The sequence below is a fragment of the Antechinus flavipes genome, chromosome 5 (assembly GCF_016432865.1).
Source record: "Antechinus flavipes isolate AdamAnt ecotype Samford, QLD, Australia chromosome 5, AdamAnt_v2, whole genome shotgun sequence".
NCBI classification, from domain to species: domain Eukaryota; kingdom Metazoa; phylum Chordata; class Mammalia; order Dasyuromorphia; family Dasyuridae; genus Antechinus; species Antechinus flavipes.
The window spans coordinates 6,863,684-6,871,254 of record NC_067402.1 but is presented as its reverse complement, the minus strand read 5'-3'; the positions used below and the strand labels follow the sequence as shown (position 1 = coordinate 6,871,254).

At 45.2% G+C, this 7,571-nt stretch overlaps 1 protein-coding gene across 2 annotated transcripts in view; it reads left to right on the top strand.

Annotated features, from left to right (window-relative positions):
• The first annotated feature begins 435 nt into the window (after positions 1–435).
• Positions 436–7,571, top strand: part of DGKB (diacylglycerol kinase beta) — a 683,215-nt gene continuing 676,079 nt past the window's right edge. For both annotated transcript variants that reach the window (XM_052000688.1, XM_052000687.1), the window contains exon 1: positions 436–890. The gene's annotated coding sequence lies outside the window, so the exon portion shown is untranslated. The remainder of the gene's footprint in view (positions 891–7,571) is intronic.

The window sequence follows — 7,571 nt, the reverse complement described above, 5'->3', positions numbered from 1 at the left end:
TCTCCCCTCATTTTAGACAGAGAAGCTGAAACCTAGGGAAGGAACTCAACTTAGCTCTAGGTACTTGTTCCTTCCTGCAAGCAAGCTTCCTCCCCCATCCCATTCCCTTTGACCCTTTCACTGAGGAGAGTGAAAGATTCGGAGTCCAGAAGACCAGGTTTTTCCACAGAAGGAAGAGAGCTTCTGAGAGCCAGAAGCTTTCCAGCCTCAGTTTGTCCATCTGTAAAAGAAGGAGGCTTGGACAAAGGGGCCTCTCCCGAGCCTTCTGAGTCTCCCCAATGACCCCGTGGCCCAGACACTGGTCTGGACAGCGCAGGTGCGGCACTGGGATCAGTGCTGGCCAAAGATAGCCCAGTGAGAAGGACAGAAAGGAGGGAGGGAAGGGGAGGAGAAAAGCACCTGACTGGAGGCTGGAGAAGAGCTACTCCTGGATGGGAAGGACCTGGAAACTTTGGGTTGCTGCGTGGGGAGGCCGCCGGAGCTGAGCCTTTCCCTCGGCAAGGCAGGAAGTAGCTGAGGCGGCTGGCTCGTCCTCAGTCCTGCCTAGCTCATCTTCCCCGGCGCTCCGGACAGAGGCGGAGGCAGTGGCAGCCGCCGCCGAGGCCGCCAGAGCGGGCAGGACTATTTGCAGCAGCCCTCACCCCCCGCTCCCGTCCATCCCCCCCCCCCTCCCGCAGCGGGCGCACAGACTCACACACGCAGGCACGCGCGCACACACATTCACACACACGTACACACACACGCGCGCACACACACGCGCACACACATACACGCACGGCGCACTCACGCGCCCCTCCAGCATCCGCGCATCCCTGGAGCTCTCCATCTCCGCGCTGCCAGTGCTCGCAGACCCCGCCAGGCGCCAGAAGCCTCCGAGCCGGGGACAACAGGTACGGCACGTCCCTCGTCCCCTCCCGCCGCGGGCTCTGGCCCATCTCTGCCCCCACCCACGTCCGGAGCTTCCCTCGCTGCCTCCCTGGTGCGGGGGAAGCCTGCGATGGCCGCGGGGGCGGAGGGGGGACTCCCGAGAAGCCGCCCAGCTCGGGGCTCGGGGCAGTGGGCAGCGAGTGGCTGCGGGGGCTGAGAGTGGGCAAGCGGCAGCCGGCCGGCTACGGGAGCCAGCCCGAAGTCTACTCGCCGGCTGCCTCCGGGCTCTCCGGGCATCTTGGAGCTGGGCGGGAGCTGGGTGCGGGGAGAGAAGCCTTCCTTCTCCTCCGAGTTCCCGAGCCCCCGCTTCTGGGCTACGTGGGTGGCCGGGCTGGGGGAACCGGCACCTTAGGCTGAGAGAGCTGGGTTTGCCCGGGTCCCTGTGACGACTGGGCCCCTGTGGTCCTCTGGGGGACCAGGCTCGCCGACTCCGGGAGAGCCCGGGTCTCAGCCGGCGCTTGCATCACACTGCAGTGAATCGGGCTCATCCAAAAGCCGATCCTGGGCTAGCCCTGGGCTGGGGGGAGGCGCTTTGGAGAAAGTTGCAAGTGAGCGGGTATTTGGGGCAAAGCCTTTAGTTCTCGATTCCCCGGGCTCCGAAGGACAATAGCATACTTCGGGAGCCGCCAGTGTCAGTCTGGGGGCCCTCGCCGTCCCCTGCCGTTCGGCACTTGGGTGGTGAGGGAGGCAGAGTCCAGGGACAGCTCCCATTGGCACTTGCCCTGCTGAGTCTGAGGGCTTCGCAAAGTTCCCGGGGAGCTTCCAGCCCGATAATCAAGTTACCTCCTCAGAGGAAATCCCAGAGCAGTTGGCCCCATTGGCAGTGCCCACAGACCAGAGAGACCGAGGCCATTTACCATCCTTCTCCTCATTTGGGAGATGTCTCACGTTCATTCATTGATCCGTCTCCAAGTAACAGAGATGGATGGCTGTGTTCCGGGGACCCTCCCTGCTGAGGGGCCAAGACAACTTTCTATTCCCTTGGAGATGAGATTTAGAGAGTTTCCTTAGAATATTGCTACAGCCTCATTCCCTGTTCATAACACTGAAGTAAGGCTCATAAAACAGCTTTTCACTAGATCCTTGGCAACTTGTGGAATTAAGGTGCTTTGAGATTGGTGATCGAGATTGCCTCTTAAACCGAGACTAGAACAGACCTTTCCCCCTCCCTCCTCATCCCAGGAACCGCTAATGCCATGCCAGAGGTGAAAACAGGGCAGTAACAGGGAGGGGAGGTACCTTTACTTAAAAAATAAAATGTTTAGTCCCAGGAAGAAAATGCTAGCACAATGGACAGGTTCCTATCTAGAAGGGGAGGAGGAAGTAAGTCTTTTCAGATGGTCTCTCCAAATCCTGTTTCCTACTCATTGTTTTTCACTGTGCCATATTCTTCCCTATTTTGAGATGGGGAGGAAGAAAATCCCTGAAAAGCAGGGGAGACACAGATTGCCTGAAACAAACATGAACAGGTTAGAGAAATGTTCGTCACACTGTGCAGGTGAAAGAATAGGGAGAATGAATCTGTTCCTTACCTCCCACAGAAAAGCTGTGAAAAATGCATATAACTGGGCACTTTAATGATGGAAGGGGTGGAATTTTAAGGTAGTCTTTGATGCTTTTGACAAACTGGTTTGAAAGTGAAGGGTAAGAGAGTTCAAAAGTATAGGAACTGGCTTTTAGACAAGGCAAGGCAATTTTGAAATGTTGCCTTACCAAAGAAAACACATTTCTCCTCCTCCTCTGTAGCATGTGCTTTGGCTCAAAATCCCCTGCTCCTGTCACCTGTGAGCTTTCTCTCCCTTTGTTTGAGAAGAGACAAGAAACAAACAGTGAATTCAGAAAGCAATTAAAAGTGATTTTTTTTGGCCAAATTCCATCTTTTTTCTTGATCTTTAAGAAAAAACCCAGCTTTGATTTATCTTGTTGACTTAAAACCTAAAGTGTATAGCAGATGCCCAGAGGTGTCCAGATCCCTGTACATCTCATGACTTTGCTTCCCCAGACACAAAAGCCAGCTGCAAAGCTTTAAGATTGTCTGCCTAACATATTCTGCTATCGATATTCTTGATTTTATGCTTCCTTGTAAAGCTTAGGAGTCTCTAAGCATAGGGAAACTGATTGGTTCAGTTCTGGGGAAAATAGCCAGAGCTCGGCAGTAATTTTGGTGTGACACGGTGGTAGCTGAAGCATTTCAGAAAAGAATAAAGGGACAAGGGGAACAGCTGGGGGAAGGCATAGAGGACAGCAGCAGGTGGGCAGAACAGTGAAGACATTGCCTCGATGCTCTGGCAGGGCCCACTGCATGGAGATAGGGTGGCCCACTGCAGAGAGGACAGATGGGGAGAAGCTCCAAAGTGTTCTAAAGTGAGTCATTTGGGGGAAGGAAGGACAGGAACAAAATACTCACGCCTCTTTAAACTACCTAAGTGGGTACGCCATTAAACTAACCACAGGTATCCTTTACAAAGCACAAAATAAGCATTGTGAAAATTATTTTTGGAGCACAACAATGGTCATCTGAGGATCATTAATTTAAAGCATATAAAAACCTCATCACTAGGTTTTACCTCTTTATATTAATAGTGGAGGAAACTGAGGACCAAAGACATGAATGAACTTACTCAAGATCACTTTAGCTAGAGGTTCACAGAGCTGGGGCTTAAAGTCATGTCTTCTGACTCTGGAACTCTTCTCTTCCCAACACCCCCCCCCACCCAAGCCTTTCATTTTTCTGTCACTGAGAAGGATTTTCTTGGACTATGTCAGATTGGAAGAACCCTATTGTAGAGACCAGATAACTCTGCATGCTACCCAAAAGTATAAACCCACCCTATAGCCCATGACAGCACTGTCATGTTTTAATGGGTTTGAGAAGGAAAACAAATAGCCATGCATGGAGATCTGTTTGGGACCCCTCATTATTGATTCTTCTCACTCCTAATATATGTAATGTGAGGAAATGCTATCTTAGTCTTAGATTCTACCTATGTTCTTACTATTGAGTATTATCAATATATCATTTTATTCATTTGGTCACTCCCCAAGAACTTACTGAATACCTGCTGTTTTCAAGATACTAAGAAAACAAACAAAATGAAATATAATGGAAACAGCTCTTGCTGTTCCATTATATTCAATAAAAAGCATGGCTCTATGTAAACACATTCAGCAATTTTAGAAGATTCCAGATCAGTCCTCATAAAGGAAGTGGTGTTGAACTTGAGAAAAAATGGGGAATTCTAAGAGGAAAGGTAGGGAGAGAAGAGAGTCCCAGGCACAGAATACAGCTTGGGTAACAATAGAAAAATGGAAGCTTTTACGACCTATTTGTAGAACAGTGAGACCCCTTTGGATAAAACACAGAGGACTGGAAGAGGATCAGGGAGATCCAGAAGAGTTATACATGCAAACTTTAAGATCACACAAGTTGAAAGTGACAGAGACAGAATTTGAATCCTGTTCTTCTAATGAAAGTCAATCTTGTCTTCACTGTGCCAGGTTAACTGGACCTAATTGGGGGAATTTCCAACTTGGAAATGTAGGTTGGATTGTGAAGGATATTAAATAACAAAGAGGAATTTACATTTATATTTTAGTAGTGAATGGGAGCTATAGAAAATTCATGAGTAGGAGAGTGATACTACTTGTGATTTAGGAATGTTCATTACTATGCAAAGAGTGGATAGCAGAAGAGAATGGCGGTATTAAGAATATATTTTTCCGTGGGTAATTTTATAGGTAGGTACAGCATTTCTGTGGAACACAACCCCTCTGCTGCACGGCCTTTAAGAGTTACTTTAGTCCAAGAATTCATTGGTTCTGCTGGAAAGTCTCCCTTTGAAACATGACTAGGATCCCCTCAGGGTCTGTTCATTAAAGTGCTGTTCTCCTAATATCCCTGTTGTGTGAGTACTGACAACTCCATGGGTGGATGATGTGACCATTTCATAAGAGTTTGTGCCAGTGTCAGAATTCAAGACTACACATTGTAAGACTAATCTAGGAGCTGCCTATCCCAAGGTGCCTGAACCCAAAGTCTAAGGACAGGTATGGAATCCAGCTGTGTCTCCTTGGGCAACTCACTTAAATGCTTCTCTGTCTCATTTTCCTCATTTGTAAAATCACAGTTTTTATCTTTGGTCCATGAGTCTTTATATCAAAATAGATTTAAATATATGACATTTCAATATCATTGATTTCTTATATAGCTATAATTGCATGTATTTAAATGATGTATGCATCAGAACATTGAATTTATGCATATTAGTTATTCTAGAACGTGCTCTATATGATTGATTCATCTGTCAAAGGGGATCTGTCCTACAACAAAGGTTAAGAATCCTTCCTTGAAATCTCTTTCAGCTCTAGATCGGTGATCATTTTATCTCTTTGGACTCAGTTTCCTTATCTGCAAAATCAGGACATTGGACTGGAAGATCCCTAAGGGCCCTTCTGCCTCTAAATCTGTGATCCTGATTATGGAATCTCTTTCTTTATCTTTTCCTTCTTTCTCCCCTCAAGCACTCTGTGTTCTGCTTTCTCTATGAGCCTGATAGTTGGAAAAAGAGCTGAAAAGAGTAGTTGAAAATTGAAAAAAAATCAGATTGCTGAAATAAGATGTTCCAGTCAAGGATTTTATATTTTATGAGTGGGGGAGGAGAGTGAGAAAAGCTGTTTCTCTCTTCTGGCTATTCACAGATTCCTGCTGTTACTAGTACAATTAGGTAGATGTTGGTTAAGGCTGTTGGGTGCGTAGATTAGGTTTATACTTTTAGATAGCATGCATCTGATCTCTTTACTGGAATTCTTCCTACTCAGAGTCCACAAATGAAAGTCCACCCCAGAATGGTAAAATATGGAGCAAGAAGGAGAGTAACAGCAAGATGGTAATACTCATAAGGTAAAGGGGATGAGAAGTTCAATAGTTAGAGAGATAGCAGGAAAGGGAGGTCTTTTGACCAGAACCAGAGATGGACATCTATGTTTCTTCAGATCTTGCCTGAGAAGGGATTCATATAATAGCTTTAGAAATGCCTGAAAGGAAAAAAAAAGGAGGGGAGGGGGACAAAGAAAAAAAATATTTCAATCATTAAAAAAGCAGAACCTGAAGAGGAAAATAAGCAAACGAAACAAAAGAAAACTTGTAAGTGATCAGTGAGAATGAGATGCAATCAAATTCTATACAACCCCAGTCTAGATAAATGACTTCATAGATCAAAGGACTGTCACATAGATCCTGTAAGATGGGAGGAAGTAACACTGATGCCTAATGATGCAAAATGTGCTTTGGGGGTGACTAGTTAGGATTTTTGTACAGTCACCCCCTATAATCTCTCTGGATGCACAAGGGCACCTAAACCAAACAGAGGATGGCTAAGATGGATCAAGCAATGGTGGACAAGAATTCAAAGAGAGCTTGGCAATCAACAGTCAATGTTGGCTTTCCCTTTGGGAAAAAAGAAATACCAATAATTTCAAAAGGCAGTGAGCCCACATCCTGAGCGATACCTCCAGTTGAACTAGCTGAAATTCATTGTTCATCTTCATATGTCACAATTATATGTTTGGTAAGCTGTTTCTACTCTAACCCAGTTTCCTCATTGCTAAAGTGGGGAAGTTGGACAAGATGAACTGCCTCTAAGGTGTCTTCTGGTTTGAGGTCTATGAGCCTATCTGGTCTTTCTAAGTTGCTGGGTTGAAGAACACCAAGAGGACTATTTTAAATCAGTGAAGGATGGATAGTATTTCTTATCAAATACTGAAATGGCCTATCATATTTTTTTTTCTTCTTGGATCCAGAGAACAAATCTTCAAGCACAGGATAGAAGCAGCAGAAGACAATATTAAGATTTGAACTCAGGGAAAATTTCCTAACAATTGAAAAGACCACAAAATACAATAGTCTGCCCATTGAAGTGACTGTACCCTGTTGTTGGTGATTTTTAGGGGAGAAATTGCATGGAGATGTTTATTTACTGAGAATACTAGAAGGGAATCCTGTCCACATATGAATTAGACTAGATGCCACTGTTCTTTCTACTTCTAGTTCTGTGTTTCTTGTCAGAAGATTGCCAAAAAGTAAGAAAGGAGAGAAGGAACAGGAGAAGGAGGAAGAAGAAAAGGAGGAGTAGGAGGAGGAGGAGAAAAGGAGAAAGAACAGAAGAATTAGAAGAACTAAAAGAAGAATTAAAGGAACTAGAATTAGAAAAAAAACAGGAGGAGGAGGAGGAAAATAAGAATCTCATTTGGTTTTAATATAAATGATATCCAAATTGGGTTGGTAAGGTTTGATCTGACTTCTTTACCAATTATTTAATATCTCAAGAACTGTGGTCAGTCCTGATGTTTCATTGACAAGATAGTGAGGATATTTGAAACCGTGCCACATTCTGAGCAACTGAAAGAAGTAGAACATTTGGCCTAGTTAAAGCTCAGTGCCATGTAATAATCATTAAATATTGGAAGATTTCTCTTCCAATGGAGATACATTGGGGTTCCTTACATCTTTGAGATTGATGATGTGCAAACTAAAAATGTCAAGAACCTCAAAGCTATTATTCCACATCCCTAAGATAAATAATTTTCTAAATACAACTATTTCCACTGACTTTTTGTTGTGAGAAAGGCAGAAAGTTGTTTTCATT